The sequence below is a fragment of the Poecile atricapillus genome, chromosome 1, assembly GCF_030490865.1.
Source record: "Poecile atricapillus isolate bPoeAtr1 chromosome 1, bPoeAtr1.hap1, whole genome shotgun sequence".
Classification (NCBI taxonomy): Eukaryota; Metazoa; Chordata; class Aves; order Passeriformes; family Paridae; genus Poecile; species Poecile atricapillus.
Window position 1 is genome coordinate 131,650,366 of NC_081249.1, and position 15,559 is coordinate 131,665,924.

Here is a 15,559-nt window from a genome sequence, read left to right on the forward strand (position 1 = left end):
GCTGCTTTCCCCTCAGGAGCTGCTTCTCCCCACAGGCTCTGTGCTGCACTAGGCTCTGCTCTGCCATCCGTGGAAGCCAAGTTGCATGCCCTGGGCACAACACATTTTGTCACTGCTTTGGGGAGATGTGGCCATAGAGTGAGATGTACAATATTGACCAAGTGGTCTCACTGAAGTTATCGCTGAGCTAAAAGATAAGATAAGGAGTTCATTACATATTCCCTGCTCTCACAGAAAGCACCATTTCCAGGTCCAGTGGGTCACCTACCACCTCCTTTGAAGCCTATAGCTGTACTTGTAATAAAATTTAAAAAAAGAGATCTCGGCACTGAATAAATAGTCAGCTTGGGTAAGAAATAAAAAAAAGAAAAATAAACTCCAGAACGTAACTTCTTTTGACTTGGAAGAGACAGAACATAGATGTGTGAATTGAGACTAACAACAAAAATTAGGAGAAATCCTTGTGAACCTGGATTTATACATGCATGAACACGTGTGTAGATATACAAATGTATGTGTCTATGTGTGCATATCTTTCTTAGTCCATATATTTATTATATATTAAATTCAAGTCCTAACTGTGCAAAGAGAATGTGATCCATCCTTGTGCCTTTTTTTCCCTGTGCCCTGCTGTCCAGATGTAAGCTGTGAAACACATCCAAGTTCCTTAGAACGGGGAGTGTCGAGCCAGGCAGTTCAGGCTGAGCTGTTCCAGTTATCACTCCATTGAAAACGAACAACAAATTCAAATAACAGAGGCTGTGTTTGATTCCGGATCTTTCTGTGTTTTCTTTCTCTAGTTCCCACCCCCACAGTCTCACCTCTCTCCCACCCTTCCCTACTTACCATAAAGTTATGATGCCCTTTGCTATAATAATGAATGGAATTCCCAGATTATTATTTTAGGAGCTTAACTGATTCTCAGTGGCTTTCATGTGTTTAGCACTTATACAAAGAGCCTTTTTCATATGTCTTTCAGTAAATATACAAATAGGCTTGGAGTCAGTATTCACTTTAATAGTTTCACCAGATAGTCACATTTATTTTCTGAGATTTTTTTTCCTCACTGCATTTTTGCATCACTCTGCATGCAGCTGTACTACACATCCATATATAAACCTGGACCTAGCATCAGCAAGCAGAATATCTCCATCATTAAAGTAGTCTTTTTATACAAAGATTTATACCTGCGCAGTGCTCAATCCACAAAACCCTAAATATATATAAGAGCAGGACTGTTGGAGCCTCTTCTCCTCTTCTGTGTGTTATTTATTTTCAAGTAATCTCAGCTGAGAGCTTTCTGATGCTGTCACAATGGCCAATTTTATATTGGACATTTTTCGCAATACAGATGTGTAGCTATTTGCCTTTTCTTTACCTCTCTGTAAATGTCATATGGACAGAAATCATTGAGTCACCAGATCATACATTTATTTTTCTGATATATTATGCTGTTTGATGTCATGTTGACATGTAATTGATGTTGGTTTTGCTTTTTTTTGTCTTTGTTTTGTTTTTTTGTTTCAATAAAAAGAGAATTTAAAAAAGGCTCTAGAGTGACAACTTAAGGAACTGACAGACATGAGCATAGTATGCATCTCTTTTATGATGTGCTGCTGAGTAAATGGGTATGTTTCTAGCAGTAGATAATATATAGGAGACCTCTGAATTTTTACTGTATAGTGAAGTATTTGTATAAGCCTAGCCTATAACATCCAAAGAACTTCTTTCACTCATAAGAACTACATATAGAGCATGTTTTCAATGAGGGCTTAACCCATGATTTAAGAGTCAATAAAGAAAGATTTTCCATAAAGAAATGGGAAAGCAACAATAGAAATAAAATATAACATACCAAAGATTAAATATGTTCCACCACCACAACAGTGTCTTTGTACAGTAAAGAGCAGAAGGAGATGATTAATAATAAAATGGTATATATGTCAAAAGAAAAATAAATGCAATTTAGACAAAGTACACACTTATTAACAGAGAGCATCATTTACAGTTATTCAGATGGGAGGAAGGCAAGGATAAAACTACCAGAGAATCTATTTCACAATGAGAAGTCACATTCATCTTGGTTCAGTCTTCCCCCACCCCCTACAGCTTCAAAATAAAAATACTGGTGAAATCCTTTCTGACATAAAATTAATGCCTAAGTACCCAGCAACTTTAGTAGAATCAGGATTTCACTCAAGATATTTTAAGGTACAGCTTTACTAGGCAGACCTCATGAATCACCAGTGGGAATGGGTCCACTCTTCCCCCACTAGTTCCCACTGCAGTCACCACCACCTCTAACAGCCTTGACACCACACCTTTCTAAAGGGGAGCTGAGGAGTGCTTCCCACTCATCCTCCTTCTGAATGGTTAATAACAGACTCAAGAGGTGCCTGGGACTCTCCCAGGTGGCTTTACCAGGCACTGGGTTTTGGGGCATGGGGAGGAAAGCAGGGATGGAGGCTCTTCAAAACAAGCCCAGAGACCAGGTTAAGCTTAAACCAGTGAAAGACAGATTAAGGTGCCTGATGGACCAAACGTCCGCCCAGCACTTACCAGAAAGTTGTCACCTGACACCAACTGAAAGGCTGAACAGGAATTATTCCAGCATGGTAATATACTACGGGAAGATTTTGGGAATGCTTCATCTAGATTTGCCAGAAACTTTACGAAAAGGACCAGATGAAGACTTAGTATTTCACACATCCCAAGTTTTGAGCTAGAAAGATACAAATATGTTATCAGCTCATATCACTCTCTGCAGAGCCACATGGCCCCCTGAAGGTGCCCCAGCAGTGTGCTAGTCCAGTCTGTTTGTGGAAAAAACCTTCCACAATGAAATAAAATTACAATCAAATATAGAAAAAATATGAAAGTACAAGACAGAAAGAAAATGACCATTTCATTCTGCATGCAAGAAACACTTTATGTGATATCTCTGTAAACACTCCCGAAGGTGCTGTAGTATTTCCAAATAAGCCAATACAAAATAAATATATTTTTACAAGGTGGGGAAGAAAGGTAAATTTTAAATGAAGAAAAAAGTTTGGAAAAGTTGCAAACAAAAAGACAAGAAAGTTTAAAACATAAATTTTTGTTCCATATTAATTCTAGACATTTCTACCACTCCTTCTTTGCATACATAGTTACAAACAAAATGGGAAAGAGAAACAGGGAAAAAAACCAAGGGTTACAATTCCTGCAATAATTACCTGGAAAAGAGCCTTACTCTCCTGATATATGGCCTCAGTAGAAAACAGACAGGGAATTAAAGCCTGTATTTCTGAATATGTGCGGGTTTAGGGCACATGAGATAGAAATGTAGACAAAGTGGTAGATCTGAAATATACTTCTCAAAACACCCATTCTCAAAGCTCCTTTTTAACTACCTCTCTCAAAATCGTAAAATGTCCCAAAAATATTTTGATTATGGTCTAATCTATTTTGTGTGACCCTTGCAGAAATGATTCTTTGCAACTCCAGCAAGTTTCTTTCTCTACCACGTTTGTGAGATGAATGACTCCTTCCATTTGCAAGGAAGTTATCAGGATCTCTGCATTATAGGACTATTATTTTAAGATCTCATTGAGCTATTGCTGTGTTCACAGATTTAAATCTGAAAGCCAGAAATTATAAACATATACCTCATTCAAGATAGTACATTCAAGTACAACTTATACAAATTATTTCTCTAATGTACGTTTTAGCTACAAAAAGAATGACATCAGAAAACTTTATTAGCATCAAACAAGAGCTTCAAATTCTAAATCAGATCACATAATTTCTTTTTCTAAACTCCCTTTGATTTTTTTTTTTTTTTGCCTATTAAATCCAATTGCTATACAAGTTGGTGCTTGATACTCTTGAAGTCACGCAGAAATTTACCCATCCAATTTAAACCCTGTTATCCTGATATACCATTCTATATGGAAGTTCAATGGAACACCACAGACACCATTTATACATAGCTCAGATTTTAATCCCAGTCATCAATTGTCTTCAGGATTTTATAATTTTTGAAAACAAGCACCTTTTAAGTAAACTTGAAGGCTGCCCACACTGCAGGACATGAATGGAAACATTTAAACAGAAATTATCAAATGTATTCTCAGCAAGAAAAAAAAATAATAAGAAGAACTCAAAACTTAACTTTCTAAGATTTTAGGTGTAAAATAACACTGTATCAACAAGGCCAAGTAATTCTCTCTATGAATGAAAGAATTAGAAACATGAACAGGCCAAGGAAATACATAAGAATGAAAGTTTAAAAGGAGAGAGAATCCTTGCAATTCCTTTATGAACAAAACCAATAAAGAAGTAACTGCCTATCCCCCTTTCAAAATCCCAGGGTAGCATATAAATTATTTGCAATATTATTATCACTTCAGCAACACTACAATACCCATTTTATTACCAATCCATTCCCTGTAATTCCAAGAACTATGAAGTAAATGGTGATTCCCACATAAGTGTGCACCTAAATTACATACAATGGTCTCACTAAAGAGTATCCAGGCTTTTAGGAAAGTTCCACAGAGGTGATCTGATTTTAATCCTGTCATACTTTTAAGCAAATGTAGATTGACTTAAAGTAAACATTGCAGGAGGGAGCTCATGCTCTAAGCTTCACCAAGCAATCAGCAAGGTATCTGACACGCTACAGAAAACCTGCAAAATCCAGCAAATAAATCTTGTAACACCCATTCAGTATCCTAGGAAGCACACAGTGGGCAGCTGACACATTATTAACTGACTGTAATTTTCACAAACTGTGGTATACTAAGAGCTTTAAGACATACATGTGGTGAAATGCATTTTTATCTATCATAAATACCCATGTTTTCAAAGCACATTAATCAAGATGCTTCAAATAAATCATTGGGTAAGGTTTGGTTTCTAGTTAGTTGCAAAAAAAATATTAAACATTACAGTAAGAAGATATGGGAAATACCTCCATCTCATGACTTCACTCTAACAAAATCACAAGCTTTTTATGATGCAGTAGTATCATAAAAATACTGTATGTATTAATAATGCAGTATGTGTAAAACAATAAAGGGACTGACTTGAGCAACAAAAAAGATAAACTTGGAACAGGCAATTGTCACAAAGTGGTGCTTCCCTTGAGTGCGGAGTTTTAAATTGAATTACATTTTATACAAACTTGCTTAAACCCTTCTCTTTCAATGAAAATAAATCCACAAGGGGCAATGCAGGTTCCAAGGAAGCTCTAATGCCATCCAGAGGGAAAGAATTGAAGATGATATGACAGACATCAACTCAGCCAAAGCATCTTTCCTTTTGCCTTGGTGAAGATTTATACAACTTTACAGACAAACCTCACCTGGCTCTCTCAGGAACAGCAGAAAGCACTCCTGCAAGTGACAGATCACTGGCTTTTGAAGCCTTACATTGTTCTGCCACACACAGGAATAACTTGAGGTCCCAAGAGTTCATAGATGAAAATGGCACTTTGCCAACTCTTGTTACTGCCTGCCAACCTATAGATAATCTTCTTGTACTGTACTTCATCTGATACTTTCACATTTACAAGCCTTTACAATACTCAGCAGTTTCTATTTAAATAGAAGTAGACAAGATTAAAAAAATAAACCTAAAGTAGAAAATACAGGCTAGATGTGAAAACTGAGGGCATTTTCCTCACTATTGTCCATTATTCTTTAATGTATCATTCTCTTTCTGCATGTAGGCCAAAAAAATAAATCCAGTGTAAACACAAAAGGCAAATACCTTTTGAAGGCCAAGCAAATATTTGAAAAGCAAAAAAGAGATTCTGCTTTTATCTCCAGATCATCCTACAATTTAATGGTTAGAGGAGGGGGGTTACATTTTTCCTTTCTTTCTTTCTTGTTTTTCTTTTTCTCTTTAGTTCAGGGAATGCAGCAGGGGCAGGTCCACACCTCATAGCTCACAGAATGGTTATCAACCTATAAACCAGAACAATAGGATAACAAAGGTCGGGTAACTATGCCATGTTTCTAACAGAGCAGAGAGAAAAACTGGCACTGTCCAAAGCCATAAGACAACAAACCAAAGTATTAAAGGTCTTGATCAAGTATTACTTCTAAATTATGAAAATTACATGTCTGACCTTGTAATCTGATGTCTAATTTATAAGCAAAGTGCAGGTGCCTATATGAAGCTTAATGGTCTTTATGAGGTTTCATGAAACTAAATTAATACCACTCCATGGACTTGAAAGACTTGGGTCCTCAGCTATGACAATGGTATTAAATAGCACTGAAGAGAAAAAAGGAGAGTATCTGCAAACTCAAATGGTAAAGCCAGCAAAACATTACCAGTGAGCCCACAGTCACCTGGCAGGAAGAGTAAATGACTGACAGTTTTCAGAGAAGTTTTTAGCTGGGAATAAAGCTGTTGAAACCTAAATAGAATCCAAGCCCCTCTTTTTTTGGCCCCTTATTACTAGTCCATGATTTTCAGGTCACCACTGAACATAAAGGTACAAGTGCTCAGTAATACAATATTGATACTCTCCGGCCAATAGCAAATCTCTACCAATCACACACGAATCCCAGCAATTCCACAAAAGCTCTGTAACATCATATAATGAGAACCAGCTCTTTCTTAAATTGTATGTAAAAATTCCCTAAATTATCTTATCATTAAAATAAAGCCATCAGTGGTAATGTTATTAAAATGTTGGCACAGTTTTTGGGGTTAATCACTTGTTCACTGACTTCAAGGATGTAAGATTTTTCCTGTGGGTTCAAGATGTAAAGTATATGTGCCATATTACCTTTTATGGGACATAAAAGTGATAAACACATCCTATAATTAAAGAAGTCTGATCAGAAAAGTGGGTTGAATACTAGAAAACAGAATTAATACTTATTTTGTCTTTTAAGAAACAAAGCTATTAAAAAACCCCTATTTTCTAGCAAACACAAAAAATCTAATTAAGCATCTGAAAGCTATTTTGATTAGGTTAATTTTCAGTTTTCACAATATAATATCACATTAGAAGATTATGGTACTGTACAGAAGATGGTAACAGAAACAATGAGAAAAGGAATTATGTTCCAGACTGCTACCTAAATTAGGAGACACAAGCCCTTCATGGATTACTACAGATATTGCCACAAAGGTATTTTTCTAAGATTTTTTTCCTGAAATATTTCTAAAAAAAAAAAAAGATTCAAAAGAATTTTTTTTTTTTAAATTGGCAAAAAATTGATAGTATCTCTATAATCTAGAAACACTACTTTAATAATATCTTAGCTAATAATTAAACATGTACAATGTCAAATTCTCTATTTGTTTAATAATAGAAATGCTGCAAGTACAAGGCAGAACACAGGGATGGTCACGGGCCCATTGCTATGCTTGAACTGACCCATGAATTACACAGATAAAACTGCTACCAATGACCTAGAATAATCATAAGAGCTCTCATCTACTTCTGATATTACCAAGTAATTCTCAATAATTTTTGTTGATATTGTATAAGTCCTCTAAATTATAGATTGTCATCCCTGGAAGTAGAATTATATGCAAGACAGACAGTATTTTTAAGGAAGTGTGCAGGTTTGAACCAAATATTAGTATGAAAATCACAGGGGGTATTACTGTGCACATACACACCCACAACCATTAAATATATATATATGTTTACCCTATGTATTTGTGTATGTAGAATACATATAAATAATGGATGAAATGGAGTTATATCCATGTGTGTATGCCTATATACACAGATACATAAATATGGAGGTAAAAGTTCTCTAACCTGCATATTTTGCATATGTTGTTTAGACTGACACACCTATACACAATATGGATGGAATTCGCTATGCTAATTGTTAGTAGTGAGAACTACAGTAATTGATCTAGTGCTTGTTCACAAATTTTTTGATCTCTTCCTACTCTGGTTCTAAAAACAATATTACAGGTTCACAAAGTAACATATCTTTTAACAAGTATTTTTTCTTTTAATCTCCTACTGTATGATTCAGTCTCTAGATTTGGTTGATATCAGTCAGCCCATTTTGTGTAGTTCTAGTTTGAAGAGGTATTTTACTATACTGGCACATTTTTTTATACTAAAATGGTCACTTCATTGCTGGAGCTAAGGAAGTAAAATCAGAACAACGCCACTGATTAATTAAAATTTCTACAACATATATGACCATGATTTCTGTGACCTGAAGCATGTTGATTACACCCTTAAAGGATAATGAATGATATGATAGGGCAAAAAAAAAAATATATAAAAAGGCTCAATAATTTATTTGCTGCCACCGAGCTTTCTTTCTAATTTATTCCCTGAAAACTTCAGTTTTATGAAAATGGGAAAGTGACATTTCTCATACAATGCAGAAATTATCAGTGACACTAGTAGATGAAGTAGTCACTTTTATTCATTCCTTTCTTTTCTTGCAAAGAAAACAAAACAGCTAAAAGCAGATAACAAGAGACAGAGGACCCAGTAACTCTGGATTCCATGTCACAGCTGTAGGGTGCAGAAGAGAATAACCCTAATGAAGTCCATATACTATCTTTAGAACTATATCAGCACAGCTCAAAGCAGACTCTGATCCTCCCTGAAACACAAAGCTGCTATTACTGATTATTGTTTTAGTTGACTTCGACATCAATTCCAAAACTTAGCTCTTTCTTTGCAATAGGAAGTCTAGGCAAGTACGCGCTGAATGCCTAGATCTGAACCCCGACAAGCTAGGGAGGCTTATTATTCTGCTGCTTATAACACAGCAGCTCCCTTCCTAATAGGCATTTAGAACAAAACAATGTTTCTCTCCTGCAGGGTTTTATTTGGCCTTTAGATTAAACAACGCTCTAGGTTAGTAATCAGGTTTACCAGACAGTTGTCACAGGGTCACCAGCAGCTACTTTGTTTTCCCTCAACACTGTGCTCTCTCAGGTGGTGATAGTGTTAAACAGACTACAACTGATGGGAAAAGTAAAAAGATGAATCAATAGTGTCCTAAAAATACTTTTTTCGAAGGAAAAGCAGCCTATTGAAAAATCACAGACAAGAAAGATTTGGTATCTTTATACTGAATAGAATATATGTTTATACTAGTAAACCGTATATATTACCTCAATAAATGCTAAAAGCCTACTCTGATAAAGCAAAAACAAGGCCATTTGGGATTTAGCTCACATTTTTCATGCAAAAAGTGGGATGTATGCTTGTACATGTGTCTTTTTTAAAATCCAAGTTAATATGGAGGTAGAACAATTCTTTAAATTGGAACTAGACAAGCACAATCCTGATGAAAACTTAGCTTTTTAAAAAAAACTTGCTTATTTTGAAAATCACAAAAAAAATATAAAAAAGAAAAGAAAAAACCACCACACACACACAAAAAGAGCATAATTGATTAGAATCTGGCTACTACAATGCTCACTGAGGTTTAAACACATGATTCTCCCCATGTAAAATGCAAGGAAACTTGCACATCTGCATAAACTATTAGACAGCAGATAAACTGTCATATATTTTTTTACTTCATCCATTCCTGTTCAAAGGCTGAAAGGCCAAAAGGATGTGCAGCTGAAGTGCCCAGCTTTGGCCTTCTCCCAGCACCGTGGAGTCTGATTGTTTGACCTATTGAAGCAGAAAGTGCCCTGAAAAATCTCCACTTTGTTCTGAACACCCGTTTGCCTCCAACACTGAACACCTGCACATCACAACCTCATCAGTCCGGTCTGTAAAAGGGACCCATTTGTGGAAAAACATTCAGTCTGCTGTCCTTTGGCTCTCACAAACTTGGGTGATTACAGTTAAAGTAAATTTGCTGGGGGTTTTGTCTTGGTTAGTTGTTTTTGTGTGGTTTTTACTACCATTAAAATATTTGGCCTAAAAACTGCAAAATAATTAATAATTACACCAACACTGATTTTCACTATCTTTGAAAGAAATTACAGCAAATTTTTCTCTGGCATCTATAAAACATACCTAAAACCTGTGTAGTAAAGACAGGCATTACATTTTACAGTTCTATGGGTGTTATGTCCTATCATCCACTGCAGCCACAGAACTCTATTCAGGAGGTAAAGCATGACATGTGTTTGATTGTTCCAGGATTTAGTAGCTGAAAATAATGTGTCTTTGAGAATGCACAGCTTCATGAGTGTGTCTTTTTAAAAAGCTACTGGAATATGTTTGGTGTAATAAGGAACACATGTAACTCCTACTTCAGATGAGGAAAAAAAAGGAAAGGAAAGAAAATGTTTTCCTTTAGCAGCATGTGATTCAATTAACTCTTCAAGCTCTTTTCTTTTTGCAGCTGTTTAAAATATAATTATTTTCCATAAGACAGTAAAAATTAGAGCCCCACAGGCAAAATGAAGTCTAATATGATTTTTTTCTGTTATTAGATATGGATCAAGTGCTAATAAACACTTATGATATCTAACCAGCTTTTTTAAACACATGGAGCACTACAGAGTTTGAAGAAAGCAAAATCCACAAGACACTAGGCCTGTTTTATTCTGATGTTTAGATGAGGTGAGTTCGATTTGTTTTTCCAGCCCTAGCATTTTACAATTTATTTTCTTCTACAGGGAGATTTCTAATGATTCTATACTCTCTCTCAAATATCTTGTAGAGACAGACACCTGTATGCAAAGCCATGAAAATGCCCTGAATGTGTTCTTTTTCCAAGAAACAGACTTGTAATTTTATATCTGACCACTCTATGCTGCTGATGCTCCATAAGGACTCTGTAAAAGCTGGAGGAGTTGTTTGTGAGCTCTTTTGGCAATATTACAGCCTGAAGCAAGGCTAAGCACCACCTGCACCATATTTATCTACTTGCTTATGAAAGAGTTTCCCCCTCATTGTGTGGATAACTGACCTTAGCCATAGCTAATAAGACATGAGCTTCCTTGAACTATGCAGCTTTACACTGAATCTTATAAAACACTTCAGTGTTATCCATACAGCTTCACTGAGCTCCTAATGAACTGAAACACATTCTCCTTCCAATACTGTTACCACAGACAAGGTGTGGTCCAAGAAACAAAAATAACCTGGCCCAAACTTTGCTTTGGCCATCTGTGTGTGTAGACAAGCTTCTTCCTGGCTACTAACAGGTTTTTATAAAGTAGAGAATCAAGCAACATGTAGATATTTATGCTTCACCCTCTATATCAACTCATCTTACTGCACCAACCATGTAGTGACGAGAATGGTTTGCTTGCTGCAGGCTGCTTCTGCAGCCTCCCCTGATTGCAGCTGTGTTTCCAGATGTGTGTCTAGTTAGTCAGAGACCTCTGGAGCTTCATCTCTCCTTGACATTAAGCCTTTAAACAGGTTGTGATCTACAGAGTCTGTGTTGAAGAAAACACAATTTTACTTAACATGAATACCCTGCCCAGTCAAACTAGTTCCAGTAAATCAGATGATGTTCTTATCAACCTGTTCCAGACGCATCTAACTTTTTTGGTTGGGTTTTTTTTCTCCATTTTTTTTTTCCTGTAATACACAACTGAGAATAGGAACTGGCACAAAAGCAGTGCTGCCAGCTAAACTGCCTTGTAGGGGGACATTTTTCACAGGTTACACTATTGTGTTTTTGAAACAAGCCACTAGAATGGACACAAAAACCCAAGAGTTTATGCCTGATATCTTTTGTTTATATCTTTTGCATAAGAACATTATTTTTATCCCAGTTTATATAAATAATAATAATTAAATAACACTAATTAACTGGTTTATAGCTGAGGGGCATCAAGACTGTTTATGTTCATTTGCAGATAGTGTTTGATGATTTAGGATTCTGTCAATAAGCTAATACTTACAATTAATTTTAAAATGAACCTGTTGAACCAGTACAGGTTCAACAAGAGCTAAAGTGTCAACTACATATATACATGAAATACAATAAATCCTGAAGTACTACTTCAAAATCCAACCAGTTTGTCTAATTTGTGGGTTAGTACACACATAAGAAATATAATCACCTTAATCATTCCAAATAAGCATACAGAAAGTTTCATTTTGTGTTTTACTTTTTCCCCAACAGCTCTATACTAGTTGTTCCTCATGATGTTCCAAGCAGAGCATTCCAAAGAGTCACTCGTGCAGGAAAACAGTTGAGCTAAATTCAAGTTGCCAGCTCTTTTCTAATTTTAAGTTTAGCTTTCCCATTCTGAAGGAAGCATTCTTCTCCAATACTAGTTAAAAGAGCTTATCTAATTTAACTTCCATTTTTTCCTTAAACATCTGGGAAATTTCATTTCTCTAATCAGTTTCTTACTTTCCTCCACTAATTACAATCTTGTTTTTCCTACGTATATCATTTCCTGTGTGATAATTTTTTCATCATTGGGTTTCTTGCTCTTTATATATTTCCTAGATGCTGGTGTTCAAACTTGGAAAATGCAGCTTATTTACATTGTCCCTGTTCTCCTTAAAATGCTCAGCTAAAATGTGCCTCAAGAAGTTATTTGCCTCTATCTATATTTGAATATTTGGCATAGCTCCCAAAATGCCACCATTTTTTGCCCTGATAGCTCCATCGTCAACAAATTCTAGGACTTTAATTTACTCTAACATGGCGAGACGCCCTTCAGAGAACTTGGCCACCAGCTGTCCCTCTGCTCAAGGAGGCCAAAGTCACATGTGAGACAGTGACACTGTCAGACCAACGCCACTTCTCCCTTTCACTTTCCCCACTGCCTCTTCTTCCTCTCTCTTTCTCTTTTGCCCAAGGCCATATCTTAATCCCATTCCTAAAATTGAAAGGTTTCTTCCTTTCTCTATGGCTCATGTAAAATTACCCCATAGAACTACATTACTACAGGGGGTCAGCCTTTAAATTTGGAATAGTTTCAGTTTTTAATCTGTACTTTCCTTCTCGTATCACCACAATCCTTTTCATACAGCTTTCAGGCTATTTCATAAAATCTGGAGCCCTTTTCACCAAGACAGATACTGTAGTCACATCATGTGCATACTGACTTCCATTCTACACGTAAATCTGGATTCTTTTAAGTGTTACTAATTTAAGTAGCAGCACACAATTAGGAAAAGTTATCAAATGTTGTATACAGACTTTCCCGTTTCCTCAGTATTAGACTATCATTTTAAAACTTTTACACAACTCCTTTAATAAGCTTAATAGTAAAGACTACATTGAAAAACTTAAATGTTTATCATACCAATTTATTATGTATCAGGGGCACAAATTTTAACATTTTCCCAAGATAGGGTTTTGAGTTTTTAAAAAATTACCAAAATTATGAGATTGTATTCAATTGACCTAATGGTTTCATTTGCATTTCTCTGTATAAACACAGTGGTATGTTTACCAAACATCTATTTCCTTGTAACCCCAGATCATAGATCTTTGAAACCCCCACAAAAAAAAAAAGCTTTTTAAGAAATAAGTTCACAATATCAAAAAAACTTCAATCATGCACACAGTGTGAAAACTGAAATCTAATAACTCTGAATGAAAGAGCTCTGCAACATAAAAATTCCTGTAAACCCCCACAATATGTCCAAACACAACTAAAGACAGACTTACGTAATATATTAGCTTGCAATTGCAAAGGACTCTTCAGGTTTTGTAATCAGTTCTCACAACCACAAACCAGGATAGAATTGTTATGATATTTCACAGTTACATACACTGTGTAGCTTAGAAATATGGCTTAGAAATGTATCTTCTTACCAAAGTTAAACACAAGTTTAACTTCTTTCATTCATTTGACGAAACTGAGGATCAACATATGCTGTTTCACTTGCTGATACTTTAAGTGAAACAACAAAGATTCTTTTAAAAACTAAACTTCCTTATAATGAAAAACAGAAAGAAAAGATCTTGCTCCTTTGAAAAGATGATTAGCTTACCTGGTTTTGCCATTCCACACCGACAGCACGAACAATATTATCAGCTCTTCAGGTACTAATTCTTGCTAACTGGAAGGATATTTTCTCTCTTGCTGGATTAATAATCAACTTTCCTGATAGTTCATTTGTAATTCCCTGATGGTTAACCCTTTGCAGGGCTCCCATTTTGAACTAAGCAGCCTACACTCTTCAGCTCATTGTAATACAAAAATAACACAACATAGGCTAGCGCATAAATGAGAACTAAATAGCAAGATAAGGAAAAAAAATAAGAATAGAATATCTTAAAAAACTGAAAGCTTACAAACACTTAAAGCAAAGCTTTCTTTCTCTGAAAGACTCTAATTACTAAACCTAGTTGAAGGTAAAACAATGCAACAACAACCTGGGAGCTGTAAAGTCCAGTGGCTTATACAACTGCTCGCTCTCAGGAAGCCACAGCTCAACCTCTCATCTTCAGCCAGTGAGCAAGTATGACACATGCCTGCCTAATTCTGAAAATAACATCTTTTATTAGTGAATAGTGTGCTGAGAAATTGCCACAGTTATCAGTTTGTGCAAGGCCACCCATCTGTGTTGTCAGAAAGCAAGAGCAAGAGTGGCCAGGAGTAAAAATGAGATAAGAGAGGCCCAGAATAGCTAAAAAGGGGAGTTCAAGTGAGGTCAGAACAGTTTAAGATGGGATACCTAAAAATTATATATAGTTTTTATTTTCAAGTGTAATAGTAGTAAATTACATTTATGTTATCAGTTTCATAAAAATTCAATACAGCTCTGGCAGCTCTGTTGCGAAATGAGTAAAAAGATTGTAAAACAAACCTGGTAAAAGAGTTCAGAGATCTCATATAAGAATGTGGAACATTCTGAAAATGCTCACATAAAGAAATTAGTCTTTAGGAAGTAAGTGATGGACCTGAGGATGTGCTTTAATTGTGGACAGAGGTTACAGGAAAAGAAAAATAAACTTGTTGCATGAATGACTAAGGCATAATGCTACAAAAACAGGAAAATAATAAGAAAGGGGGGGAAAAAAGTCTTTCTGAAAAACAGTAAATTGGGGGTTTGGATGCTCTTGGAAAAATATTAGAGGTGACAGTTCTGTTCACTAACTAAATGCTTTACTCATGAACTCTGCTATAGCTGTTTTATTAAACAATATGGCAGTAGTTCGGTTTTTTCCTTGAAACAAAGGCTTGGAGTCTCCTAAAGATTCTGCATAGAGACTTTAAACATGAGACTTTATCTATTTCCCTTTGCATAAGAGTAGTCCTATAGCTAATCTGTTATTACACAGCTATAGGTCTCTGCTCTCTGTTCAGTAGCACCAAGTACAGTTTGCTGTAAACTTAGCATTGTGTGCTTTAGAATTTATGATAAAATGCTATGAAGTTTTGAAGCAAATTTATTTCATATTTATAGCTAATTTTATTCTGTGTTTGAAGGAAAACCTTTTAGGAACACCAATATTGTGAGAAACTACAACAACTAAATTTATTGTTAAGTATCACATCAGTAGTACTCCTGGGGGCTCCTCTTCATGGGAAGAAAGCTTAAAAAACATTTTCTAACACGTTGGACTACTTCCCAGAGATGTGATGGCCTACAGAAGCAGTGCTGAACAAAGCAGGCTGGAATAGTAAGTCAGTAAACAACCCTTTTCAGAGGATGGCCACAAATAAGTGCAACTTT

The 15,559-nt window shown here is 35.8% G+C and overlaps 1 protein-coding gene across 4 annotated transcripts in view; it reads right to left on the reverse strand.

Moving 5' to 3' along the window:
• Positions 1–15,559, reverse strand: part of SOX6 (SRY-box transcription factor 6) — a 366,339-nt gene that overhangs the window by 247,638 nt on the left and 103,142 nt on the right. Inside the window, exon 1 of one of the 4 annotated variants that reach the window (XM_058851105.1) lies at positions 14,256–14,432. The exons of 2 other annotated variants lie outside the window; for them this stretch is intronic. The gene's annotated coding sequence lies outside the window, so the exon portion shown is untranslated. Of the gene's footprint in view, positions 1–13,870; positions 14,433–15,559 lie in introns of those variants that run through there. One more of the 4 variants, XM_058851077.1, reaches the window with a different exon arrangement.